This window comes from Schistocerca nitens, chromosome 4 (genome assembly GCF_023898315.1).
Source record: "Schistocerca nitens isolate TAMUIC-IGC-003100 chromosome 4, iqSchNite1.1, whole genome shotgun sequence".
Lineage (NCBI taxonomy): Eukaryota > Metazoa > Arthropoda > Insecta > Orthoptera > Acrididae > Schistocerca > Schistocerca nitens.
In genome coordinates, this window is record NC_064617.1 from 93,233,669 (window position 1) to 93,248,272 (window position 14,604).

The following is a 14,604-nucleotide window of genomic DNA, read 5'->3' on the forward strand; positions in this document are numbered from 1 at the left end:
ATTACAGACGACTATATGAACTTCCGTACCAGAGATACGGGAAACCAGGCTGTAAACATAGTTTTAAACATAAGAAGTATAACAGTATCCATAGAAACGAAATAAAACTTTTTATAAACTTTATATTTTTAAAAGGGAATAAAATCTTAGTATTTTTCTATTTATTTGGGAAATATATTGTAATTTTTGCAGGTGTTATCATCTTCTTATCTCCCAGTTCCATGCATTTTAGTGTCCAAGAAAAATGTCTGAAGTAGATGATCTTTTGAAAGAACTGAATTACGAATTTAATAAGCGAGAATTTACCATCAAATGCTACATCAACAATTTAACGTCTCCTGTAGGTAAGCATATCAAAACAGTATATCTTTCATACTCATTGTAGTGCCGATAGTGACGACATCGATATATAAGAGTGCCACCATTCAGCTTCACATGACATACTATAATAGAACTGCAGTTGTACACCATGTGGCTTGCCTGTGATCTAAGCAGAATTTTGCAAAAACTAGTCTGTAGTTTCGAACCTAAAGCCTGATTGTCTACACAAGGGTGAGTAGTCCATATGACATTTCCCTCTAAGTGCCTCATATGTGGGCGTAGTTTTGCTTTGATTTGTGATTTGATCTTTCAATTAGTCTTAAGTGGCTTTTTTATATTATTTGTTGTTATTTGGAACATAGATCATTTCGATGCCATTTTAAGTTTCATTTTGAGGTTTATATTCGCCCTGTAAAAAAATACTCATATTTTTATCAGTCATTTATTGTCTTGTCTTCTAGTAGCTATAGTTGATATATATTACAAGACCACATATGAGAATTTTATCATTTTGTATCTTTCCATTTAAGGTTAATTGTAGAACATTTTATTTTATTATTCCATATTATAAGGCACCAAACAAAGGGGACAGTGAAGAAATTGTGATACTATAGCCGTGTTATCACATGCACATACACAACAAAACTGATGCCACTTGGCCGCCATTCGATCAGCGGCACCGAAATTACGTGTGGAAACATCCAAATTCCTGTGCTGACACTCGAGTGATGCCTGTTTTAGCCATTACAGATAGATAAAAGTCGCTTTAACTTCGGGACACCACTTTCCTTCTGCAACCCACGATTTGCATCGGCCGCAAGACGAACACCATTAGGGACAACTCAGCTGAAACGAGATAAACCAATAGCAATACAGGGTAGCAAGATGTGTGCAACATTGGCACTGTTTCAAATACTGCAGTTCATGACATAAGTTCATGACTTGTAGAAAATAAATTAATACTTAATCACAGTAAGACTCATTTTTTACATTTTCTAACACATAATTTAACAAAACCTAACGTTTTAATTTCACCCAACAGGCATATGATTAGTGAAACTGAACGGTTCAAATTTAATAGTGGTCAGATAGGTAGTAAACTGTCATGGAAAGCCAAATTCAGGATCTTGTTAATAGACTTAATGCTGCCATTTTTACTAGTGGAATGGTATTTGAAGTAAGTGATTGTTCGACATGAAAAGTAGCGTACTTTGCTTATTTTCATTTGCTTTTGACGCATGGTATTGTATTTTGAGGTAACTCTTCCCATTCTCAAAGGATATTTTTGGCTCAGCAACGGTCAATTTGTGCAAGAGTTGGTGTAAGTTTTCGAACCTCTTGTCGACTCCTGTTCATTAATCTGGGAAATCTGACATTGGCCTCTCAATATATATATATATATATATATATATATATATATATATATATATATATATATATATATATATATAATTTACTGTCATATCTTGGTATCTTGTAAATAATATCAGCTTATTCCCAAGAATGAGCAACTTTCCCTCAGTTAGTACTAGACAGAAATTCAATCTGTATTTGGATTGCACTTCCTTGACTCTTGTGCAGAACACTGTGCATTATACTACTGCATCCATTTTCATTAAACTACCACAAGTATTCAAAAATCTTAGAAGTAATCCACGCACTTTCAAATTGAAACTGAAGAGTTTCCTCATGGGTCACTCCTTCTATTCTGTCGAAGAGTTCTTTGAAAAATGAAGCTGATTCCTGTGTTATATTGGTGACTGGGTTTACAGAAACGTATGGCTTCCCTTCTTTGGATTCATAAACATTTTATTTTATCTGTTATTACTTTTATGTTGTAATTTCATGCACTGACACGTTCGATGACCTTGGAACTTTGCTCCTCAATTTGATCATATGGAAAGAGAAGTGTAAAATAAAAAAAAGAACCAATAGGAGTGCTTTGTTTCGGATGAGCTCATACGCAGCCTGTCAGAAACATTTTTATCTTTGTGTTCTATGGGCGCTATGACATATGGAACAAATGCAAAATGTCTATATGTAAAACGTTGCAGGGACAATTTGTCATCAAATTATTCATGGCATAATGTATTTTTTCACTGCACTTATTACTCCCAAAGGCGAGTGAAATAAAACTTGCACCAGATTTTCAATCTGTGAGTGCTCATGTTGATGGCTTCTGCATCTGAATACTCATAGTCTTATTGTAAAGATGCACCAAAAACTTGAACATGTAACACGTCAGCCTCAGTTGCAAATAAAAACCAATCTTTAGCCAGGTTTCAGCTAAAACAATTTGGCCTTTTTCACAAGCCAGTGACACTAAACTATTGCATGCCAAAGTTTCGTCATGTCAAGTATAGAACTGTAGCACCGTAGTAACCAGTCATAAATCTACATTACTTGGGCTGAAAAGAAACAGCATGCCCCACTGTGTGGACGAGGTTGGTAGGCCACGAGAGCTGTGCCAGAACTAAATATGGTGATCAGCTGTGTACCGAGCTTCACTGATGGTCGTGTGCATGCACGTGTGGAAATATAGATACATAACAGTAGCTACCTTTATATTAGGAATTGGATTAATGTAACCATTAAAACTTTTAATGGCATAATATGTAAAAGAACTTACTTCTGAGGATAACAATACCCCCATAAAAGATTCAGAGCCCATAAGAAAGACTAGCTATTACTCGGAGACATTATTTCTCAATTTTGAATGCATTACTCAAACTTTATCTGGTTCATTAATGAATGTATGTGTGGCTATTTACTGGAATGATCTGTAATATCGTGGAGAGTACATCAGTAAGACTAAGCATCAATAAAGGCAACAGCACCTAAAAACGTAAAAGTACAAGAATTTGAATTAATATAGCATTAGTAGCAGTAATGAAGACAGCATTGAAAAAATTGCGTAGGGTAGTTAGAAACTGGGCAAGCCTAGCAGAACACACAGGAAGTAACTTAACATGATGTAACACATTAATCATGGTACTAAAAAAGTATAAAGCTAAGTGTTAGGTTTCCGAGGACCTTTTTATAAATTTGGTGTATAACGCCATAAATACAATGGAACAATGTACATGCACATATATTTTGTCAAATTACATATTCTTAGTACAACCTAATGGTTGAGAGGACGGAAGGCAGCAGTGTCTAAATATTTTATACTTAAATAATAGTGTTGAGGTGTGTTAAACTGACATTGTCTAACACTTATTAACGAAAGAACAGAAGTTAACTATCAGTATCAATAAGACTGGGCGTGCAACGCCACAGTCCTCAAATATATATTTAAAAAAATTAGGTCAAATTTGCGTTTAGTAAACATACTTTGCAGCTAAGAAGTGGTGTGAACAGCATATTAGTATTCGATGAAAGAAAGTAGAGTAAGGCATCGGTGACTGCAAGGCACAGTAACAGCAGGACCGGTGAAGCATCCTAGAAAATAGGTCATCGTTAAAGAGCCATGGCTTTAAGGTGGCATATTCTACAAATAACAGCCTCAGAAAGAACCTGGTTCATGCACTGAAGAATACTAATGACAAATTATCTTGTTCTGGGGTATACAAAAACACCTATAGTGATTGCTCGAGTTATTACATTGGCCAGACTGGTAGAGCCCTCTCAGCTAGATATAAAGAATCTATACCCACGAAAAGTGTTGATGGCACGTGTGGCTCATTTTTTGCCAAGCATCTTGTTCAATTGCCTCAAGCTCCCAATCCACCATCTAACACAGAGCTATTAAATTGAGAGGTTAAAGGCACTAGGCTTGACATCCTTGAGGAGACGCAAAGCTTTAAAGGCATGATGCTAGACAAAGAAAACCTACTTAATGACCAGCTACAATTGAGAAATACGAACTACTTCGAAGGTTTCCAACCTTTACTTCACTGGCCCTGATGTTACTGTGCCTTGCACTCAGCGATGCCAAGTAAGTTTACTGGTACACCTTTCTTTCTTGTAACTCTAATCATGAGGTTAAAATGTGAGTATATGGTATGACCTGTTTACAATCTGTGGCGTACAACTTTCTTTAAGCTCCAAATATGAGGCAGTAGTTTTGTCCTACGACCTTCCGTAATTTATAAAGTACACTGTTTTTTCTTGTAACTATATATGTGTGGCTAAAACCGGGAGTACACAGTACAAAGTTGCTTACAAGCCCATTTACAATTTGTGGCATACAACTTCTCTTTAAGCTCTAAATACTAAGGCAATGATATGCTGCTAATGGCCTGCCATTACATAAAGTATATAGCAGTATATGTTAATGTACTTCCATATCTAAAAATGTCCTAGTCCTATAACATACGTGTGTACTTTGTTTACTACCACAATACACACGGACTTTTTATGTTACTTTAGGATCTATACCGTTTCAGGATGTCCTCAACATGGACTATGTGTATTCTACATATGATTAATGCTAAACCACATTAGCGACACGTTAAAATTTACTCATTTTAATAGCGGCTTACAACCTGCAATTAACGTTTGACCAGAATTGGTCTGCATGTTATTAGTACCTTGGGATTGTACACCCACTCATGTTACCATCAGCTGATAAGTTTTTGCTAACACTTACCTATGTGAAACGATCTCTTTTGTCTCACTTCTTAGATATTAATTATCTGTTACTTGTAGCCAGTCTGGATACTTGTATCCAATCTGAAATATGACTGTGGGATACATACCCATTCATCATGCCATTAGCCATTAAGTAATCGTAATGAAACAATATTCTTCATCTCATTCATAGGCAGAAATGTATATTTAAGTGTGCAAATCTAACCCTGACTTTTTGTTATGACTGTGGCATTACACGCCCAATCACACTGATATTAAATGTTATTCGTAAGGAGAAACGCATGTTTAAATGCCTAAATGCAGATCTGACCTAATGTCAGTCCAAAATTTTTATTTATATTTGAGGATTGAGGCATTGCACACCCAGTCTTACTGATACTGATAGTTAACTTCTGTTCTTTCGTTAATCAGTGTCAGACCTGGACACTAACCTAATATTTAAGTACAAAATATTTAGGCACTGCTGCATTTGAGTAATGCATTCAAAACTGTTATAGGGTTATTGTTCTCCTCAGAAGTAAGTTATTTTAATTATTACGCCATTAAAGGTTTTAATGGTTATATTAATCCAATTCCTGTCAGCAGCTCGTGGTCTTGCGGTAGTGTTCTCGCTTCCCATGCACGGGGTCCCGGGTTCAATTCCCGGTCAGGGATTTTCTCTGCCTCGAGATGACTGGGTGTTGTGTGTCTTTCATCATCATTTCATCCTCATTCACTTGCAAGTCGCCGTAGTGGCAATAAAGAACTTGTGGAGCGGCGGCCGAACCACCCCGTGAGGGGTCTCCCAGCCACGAATGCCATGCGCTTATTATCATTATTTAATCCAATGTAAAGGTAGCTACTGTTATGTATCTAAATTTCCATGCATGCATGCACATGACCATCAGCAACGCTCGGTACATAGCTGCTCGCCGCATTTATCTCCGGCACAGCTCTCGGGGCCTACTGACCTCGTCTGCACAGTGGGGCCTGCTTTTTCTCTTCAGCCCCACTAATATAGATTTATGACTGGTTACTACGATCCTACAGTTTTAAACTTGACATGGGGAAACCTTGGCATGCAATAGTCTAGTGACACTGGCTTCTGAAGAAGGCCAAATTATTTTGGCTGAAACTTGTTTAAAGACTGGTTTCTATTTGCAACTGAGGCTGACGTATCACATATTCAATTATCACAGTGGCTGTCAGGGCTGCACAATGTTAAAAATTCACCAAATTTTTTTGTAATTTGTAGTAGTCAGTGTACCAAAAAGTTATCTTGCCAAATAGAGCATATTGTGCCTTTGATTGATCGTTTAGCGAGTTGTAAAACATGAAGTTTTCTAATTATGGTACATATTACTGAGAGACACAATAACATCAATTGCCATTCTCTGTTTTGTACAAAGTTGGAATGAGTCGCTGTGTGCCGCGACCTTTGTCCTGAGAACTGAATTTACGAAAGTGCTGTTAACATTTCGATAGCAGCCAAATATCTGTGACCAGCAAGACTACAAATGTCACTGCTGCTCGTTTCACTAGGAGAAATTTAAGCTGTGCTCTTAGATTACTGCTTAATCACATACTCTGCATTCGTAATAAACAACAAATTATTTCTGACAAGCAGGTCTAAAAATATGACTCACAGCAATTCAAGATGTCCTTTCAGGCTCCTACCTATTCACACCCTTGTAAACTGCGACGTATTCGGAATAAACAGCAAAATAGTTGTAAGAAGCTAATATCATTGCTGGTCTTTTCACTTGCAGGAATTTCATCTTTCGTTTTTTAATCAGACTGAGTCACAAAATCGGAGGAACTTGTTCCTGAGAGGCCAGATTATAATATGTTAAATAAGATTGACTATTACAGAACATATTTCTGTAACATGAATAAGAAAGAACCATAATCTGTTCCAAATGGGAAAATGGAAAAAAATATATAGCACGGTATGAACATACTTCCTCTGACACCATAACCATATATCTTTAGCGACAATACCACATTATCCACTTAAAACTCTTAGTCTATCATTTATTGGGTCTCATAAAGGCTTTTTACCACTGGTGTGTTGTTAACTGACATTTAACTGTAAACAATTGTACCAAGAGTGACGTTTGTGATAAATCTTCGATGTGCTGTTGCCTTGAAATGTTATACTCTCATAATATGTAAGTTGTAATACAGAAACTACAGAATACCGTGAAATCCAATATGGACTCTCCAAAGTAGCAAGCGAGCAACACCACATGACCCAACACAAATGCCATGATTCTTATTCTTGTTTTCAGCCTAGCTGTCCCTAATGATAAACAGACAGAGAGCCACTATCTTGATTTCAATACTTCAGAAGATATTGCTGTATTTGGTGGTCTTCATATATGTACTTTTGTATACTTTAGTATTACAAAGATATGCAGTTTCTGTGATACACTACATCAAAGATCTCTCCAAACTGCGTCGTTTTTAGTATGATTTTTTTGTACTACAGTGGTAGGAAGTGCGACATTCGTATATAAAACCTATACTAGTATACAACGATTAATTTACATGGTGAAACTATACAAAGTTTCCATTATATGATGCATGGACAAGATTTGTGTGAATAAGCAAGTATTATTGGGTAATTAGTGAAATGTGATGTTAGTTTTACAATAACTGCCATAATCCGAAAAATGGTAAAAAATTAATGCAGTACTGCCTGTATATTCTATTGTAGTACTGGCAACTTAAATACTCTTAAACACTTGCCCAGTGATTTGGACATATGAAGTAAGAGGGTTTCTCATAACAGTGTAATTTAATATTGAGTGTAGCTTTCAATGAAGGAAATTAGCTATATGACAGTACCTTCTAGTGCACTTGCATGAAATAATATCCAAAATTCGGTATACATTAACCTTAATATTTTCTCATATTTAACTGATGTGGCATGTAAGAATGAAAACATTAGGTATTAAATGATTCTTTAGAGCATCATAAATATCATCCAACATGTCAAATAAAGACTTTGAAATTATGCTTTTGAGAATGTGGTACAAGTATTGGACAGATGACAGGTATTTCTCATATGTCAAATATAAAAGTGTCACTTCTAGTTTCACTTTTACAAAGACTCCATCTCTAGTTAAGTATCGAATTTTTTAACAGAGCATGCATCACAACTCTGCAAGTATTCGAAACTGACTTTTGTTACTCGAAAGTGTTTCTCAGATAGGTCTTCATTTACGACTGCTACATTTAATAGAAGTTTGTTTGATGCAGCTGTGTTATTTTTGCACGAAATCCACTTCCACAAGTTACATTTATGATTTCTTTTCTTTTCTTGGACTGGAACCTGAATCACATCATCAATGTCCTTTCAAATAATCCCAGCTGACGATACATTGAAAAACAAAATCACAGGAATTTTGACAGGAATGTGTGAAAACAGTAGCGCCACTGTCAGTACCATATCAGCTGTCATGCCATTTTCTTTGGCGTCACTTTTGTTGCTTGTGGAAACCTGGTCTATCAGTCTTCAGCTTTGACAAGCGATATAGTGCACATGAATCAGGGAAGGAAATTAATATGGTAACTATCATATCATGTCATTGTCCATGTTTTCAAACGTAAATAAAACAAACAGTTTTAATTACAAGGTTTTTATTGCATTGGTAATTGTTATATTCGTAGTTCCAACCATACTGTTTCTAAAACAAAAGTTCATGTTCCAACTAAAGGAGGTTAGAATCTATGGAGATGCCCTAATACCACAAAGGTGAAGCCAACGACTTATGCACTCAACCATATGTTTGAGAGCAAAACATTGTGAGTAGCATCTATGTACTGTTGTGTCATTCATCAAAATACAAATATAAATTTGTGTAAAAATGGTTACTCTTGTTAGCTATGCATGTACAAAGAGAAGCAGAAAGTTTGCTGTTATTTTCTACTGTAACTGGGTTTTCTCTTTTGATGCTAGTCAATTGTCAGGATGTGCATTACTGCAAAGGGCATTTGATTCTAAAGCATTATGACAGGGTGAAAAACACTAAATAAATTACTTTTTCTCTCTTAACAACATTTGGGCAGGGTAGGTTCTTACTTGGCTCGGGTATGAGGTAGAATGAAACAGCATTTTTACATAAGATAACTTTTATTGAAAGTTTTGTACAACTGTTTCCTTACTCGATTGTTCTGGCTGGGGGAGCGGCAGCTGTGTCGTTTGCGAAGCCTCTGCTGCGGCAGCAGCGGCGTCTGATTACGCCTGGCGGTGTGTATCTCGTGTCGCTGTCTCGCCCAGTTGACGGGAGACGCGCCTCGTGCGGTGGCCCGTTTAATTATTGAGAACGAAGTCGTGCATCGGATGGTGATACCTTGGATGTGGCGTCCCAGTGTTTCTCTTCTCTACGCGGCCGCGTGTGTCAGTGTTGTGCGTCGGCCAGCGGAGCGGCGCGTTGGGGGAAGGCCACTGTCCTGGACTCGAACAACGGACTCCAGCTTGCCAGTCTTCGGCTGTCCGATCTTCATCCCAGCTCACAGGTGACTGCTGATGTGAGGCCGTCTCCTTCCCGTCCTCACAAGTCACCCGGGTACATAAAAATAAGTGTTCAAACACCTTCTAACTTCTGTCTTCTGGCGGCGAGGCTGCTGCTTGCTATTCCATTACAGACTTCGTGCTTCTGTGTACGATGTAGTCTCTTCCTGCATGACGGTCTTCAGCTCCGAAACTGAACTGAAAACTACTCTTCTTGTCGGGTCCACTGAGTCTATCGTATTTATTCACTTCAGTTCACTGGAGGTGAACGACTTCACGGTCATTGCCTCTTCTGTCACGTTGGAAAGCTTCTCGAAGAATCTTCTTAACGTCGGTCATTGGCTCTTGGAATGTAGGCGAGGCCCTCGATCACATGTGACAACTGAGAAACACGTGAGCCGGTCGGGCGATGCCCTGACGGCTGAATCGACATCTTTCGCTTATGTGGGGAGGGCGATGGCTTCTCCTGAACTTGCTGACTTGCAAGCACCGGCGGTTGCCACTGCTGCTCTGCCCGCTGTTTGCCAGTGTGTAATTCTTCTAAACTAAACTAAGTTTTTCATTTATTTTCTAATTTATTTACCTATCTTAAGTACCACTCAACACTACAGGTAAATGATTTAGCTAAAATAATATTTTTGGTTTGAATATTGACTATTAGTTTCGATGTTTTCCTCACAGATTTTTATGTTTATAACATGTAGGTTCTTGAAGGACAGTGGAAGGGAAATCTTGTGGATGCAGGCACTGCAACAAAATACAACACACCAGTCAAATGCAGCACAGTATGTTCAAACTGTTTCCGCAAAACTCAATTTGTTCGAAATTCATTGTCATGTGTTCACATCAGTGTCATATTTTTCATTGTTTCTATTCTACATGTAGAATGTAAGTGGGACTAAATTTTTCGTGAATAACTGTAGTGTTTCAAAGGATGATGCTATTTATTTGATAGAAAGTGATGTTAAACCCATTTTCCTTTGCGGATGGCAGCTTGGTGTCACAGCAGTTGTCTATGCACTGTATATTTCACTTAAATGTTTATGTTTGAGATAGTTCAGCGAGAAATTACTAATTGAAAATTTTCAACATAAGAATTCTTTCTTGTGCATATGTGATTATTCTGCTCTGTGCTAACTGTTATACTGGAAGAGTCTTCTTTATTTTGAGAACTACCACTCTGGAAAGCAATAATAATTTATGCACATAAAACCTTTGACATTTAATGCTAATTTTATGCATTTGTTTGTTTCTTAGTGTTGCCAAGAGACATTCCCCCTCCCCCCCCAATCAATCTTAATAGAACATTTCATGACTGTTGTTCATATCAACAGAAAATTGTACAGTGTGAGTTGTGTAAATATGCAAAGCAGGGAAGATATCAAGCTTCTTCAGCAGTCGTAAGTTTTGCCTCAAACAGTGAAATAGTTATTTGAATCATGTGATAAAGACTTACAGAAGATGGACTACATACATGAGGAGTACTACAGTATATCTAGTGTAAATGAAGAGTTGTCACATCAATTTACAAAGACAATATTTTCTGTTGCTCTTACAAAATGTGACTCGGCTTAGAGGCCTCTGAATTGATACTTGACCTTTATTCAACAAGAGAATTTGATTATGTCAGCGTTATATTTGAAACTTTTGTGCAATATGTATGTCCACAGAATTCCACTAATTTAGTGACTGGTGAAGTTATGAGTAAATGCTTAAATAAGATTTTGTTTGTGCAGTATTCTCATGAGACATCAGTGGTCGCTTGATAACCACTTGATGTTAAGTCTAGTATGGCCCTTGAAGTGAGAATTCTGAAATCCTTACTCAAAGAAACAAAAATAAATTCAAATTCAATAATCTATTTGTCATTGAAGGACAGTCAACTAGAATTGTAATGCATTCTGATTGACCCTTGCATAGAAGATAACAGAAACCAGTCCCTTTTTACAATGCTATTTATTTACTGAAATATCGCAATTACCAGTTTCGAACGGACAGGTTTTTAATTTCTTAGTGTGTGTGGTACTTTACGTTATGTGCATATATATACATCCAAAAAAGTGCATCATAGAATTTTCGCGATTGCAAGATCATAAGCAGTCTGCACTGGAACATAATATCGCGCATTTTTCATCAGTACCACCACTCCAAGGAAGTTTCAGCATTTGGGAAAACAAAAGGCGAAAGGTAATCTAAAAAGTGAACTGGCAGTCTGAAGATAAACCTCTCGGTTCAAAACAAGTAATGGCGATATTTAAATAAATAAATAGCCCTGTAAAATGTGTCTAATTGCTGTTATCTTCTGTGTGAGAGTCAACCTGTATTTTGTACACAGTCATGAGCTCAAAACGTCAGTTTTTGACAAAATAGCATTACATTTATTTTGTTTGTCAAAGTGAATTAAACATTTAATTTCAGAATGCACTTGAATATTGTTTTGTTACATATAAAATTATGATTTAAATCTATAACCCATTTGTTGTTAAAATTCATTTTTACGGGAATCATAGCTCAAAATATGTGCACTAGTGATTATAATAGTAAGTTAAAATCATGGCTGAAATATAGGAGGGTTGGAACTTAAATAGTGGCAACTGTTTATTCACAACCAATACAAAAAAGTTACATGTTTGCACCTGTTACTGTCCTTCAAAGTAGTCAGCAGCGTTGTGTAGAACCCATTGCCAGCGATGTGGAAGGCGTAGTATACCGTTAGCAGAGCCTATCCTGTTGATGCCTACTGTATGTCGAATCTCTGGAACAGTTCTGAAGCAAATGTCACAAAGTGGTTCCTTCATCTTCGGAATCAAATCAAAGTCATAAGGACTTAAGTTTGGGGAGTATGGTGGATGGTACATTACTTCCCAGTCCCATCGACCGAACAGAGCAGCCACAGCTTGCGCTGTATGCACCGGCGCATTGTCGTGCAAAACGATGGGTGGGTTGCGCAGAAAGTGTCGCCGCTTCTTTCGCAAAGCTGGTCGCAGGTGATGCTCCAAAAACGAACAGTAATACTGTGCACTGACGATCTGCCACAGAGGAACGTAATGCTTTAGGATAACACCATCACAGTTGTACACGAAAATCACCATAACTTTAGACCGCTCCATTCGTACCATCAACAGAACAGGCTCTGATAACGGAATACTACGCCTTTCACATCGCTGGCAATGGATCCTACACAAGCCTGGTGACTACTTTGAAGGACAGTAACAGGTGCAAACATGTGTAACTCGTTTGTATCGGTTGTGAATAAATAGTTGCCAATATTTAAGTTCCAACCCTCATATATTTCTGATTGTGTAAAATTGTCAAACGAAATTGATAGTACATAGAATGACCTACACACCCTTAGAAGGCGAAAATGTGTGAAAGAGACAAAGATAGGCTTTACTTGATATTAAGTGTAAGCTTTTGAATGTCCCATTCTTTATGCATGACTACTAGAGAAGGGATGCAACATGTTTCACAAAGGAGCAGCTGGCTTTAGAGAAGTTTGACTAGAGTGATGATGACTATTGTTCAGACAATATGTATGTTCCAGAAGAAGATCATGCGAAAGATTCTGAACATAACAGTGATTTTGAAATAGAAATGAATTATATTCTCAGAATATCTGAGAATGAACAAGGTAGTATTGGCTCTATTCAGATTAGAGAACTGATGACTCGAAAATCGACGCAACTTGTTGTGACAGGAGGAACTGTTTCATTTGGTGTTTCAGAGTGCTGAACTGTGGTACTAAGATACCACACAAAAATATAATGAAAGTTATATTGCTTACATGGTTAGGCATTAGATAATAATCCAGACCCAGAAGAAATATGGCGTCTGTTTCTCAATACTGAGACTTTTTATGAGATTGTAGTAAATACCAACTCAAAACAGCAAGTCATAAGTGATATATTACAGAATCCTTCCTCCCCTAGTTATAAGTATATTGACAAAACTGAAATTGAGGCACTGATTGATTTGATAGTTCTATGTCCCTTTGCAGCTCTCGATGGGAAAACTTACTGTGATGAAGCAACAGTGTCTGAGCAAGGGAAACAGTTCCAAATTCAACACAGTTTGTTAATTGTCTTTTCAAATATGTACTTCATATGGAACAAGCAGGAACATCACGGCAGAGAACTGGTTTTCCTCCTCTGAACTGTGGAAGATGCTGCTGAAAGACAAGTTGATATGTACTGGAACTCTACAATCCGACGAAAGATAATTTCCAAAAGGGTTTCTTACCAATCAAAAAAGATGCAAGCTCTAGTATTTAAGGTTTTAGTAAGCATATTAACATTATCGCCTTTTGTTAAAAAAATCTAAGGCAGTTATAGTGCCTTCTTCATCGCACCTCTTTGCATATACTCACGAAAAAGCAAAGAACCAGAAATTATCAGTTTCTATAATTACACAAAATCTTGTGCAGGCACACTACGCATAAAGTTGAGCAACTACTGAGCTAACTGGGGAACAAGGAGATGGCCACTAGCAGTATTTTACTTTCTAACATCAGTGAGCTGCACAAATGTCTATTTTATACATACACATAAATGTACAACGTCAAGATTTGAGTTCATAAAGAGCATAGGAACGAGCTTAACCAGAGGACATATGCAGAGAGAGGTCCAGATTCCAAACTTGCCATATGACTTCAGCAGGAAAACTGCTGCAAATATTTTGGTGAAGAGCAAAGAGATGGTGATCCCACAAAAAAGAAAAGACAAGTTAGAAAAGGAAAAAAAACTGTCATCGTCCCTACACACTGAACAAAATGATGGCATACAAGTGTTTCAAGTGTGATAAACCCAAACGGTTACAGTGGTCAGTGAACATACATAAAATGTGTGTAGAAAGTTTGTAATTTTTTCTTTGATTTGCATATATATCAAGGTATCTGAGTAAGACATAAAAAATTAATTTTGCTGCTTCAGATAATGCCAGGACTTAGCAAAGTTTTTTGCTGGATGCTGAAAGTGGTATTCTTACACATTTTCATAATTAGCACACTGGACTCGGACTCAGCAGGACGATGGTTCAAATCCATGTGATTTAGGTTTTCTGTAATTTCCCTAAATCGCTTCTGGCAAATGCTGGGATGGTTCCTATGAAAGGGCATGGCTGACTTCTTTCCCCATCATTCCCTAAACTGATGGGACCAATGACCTTGCTGTCTCGTCTTCTTCCCTCCCAAATCA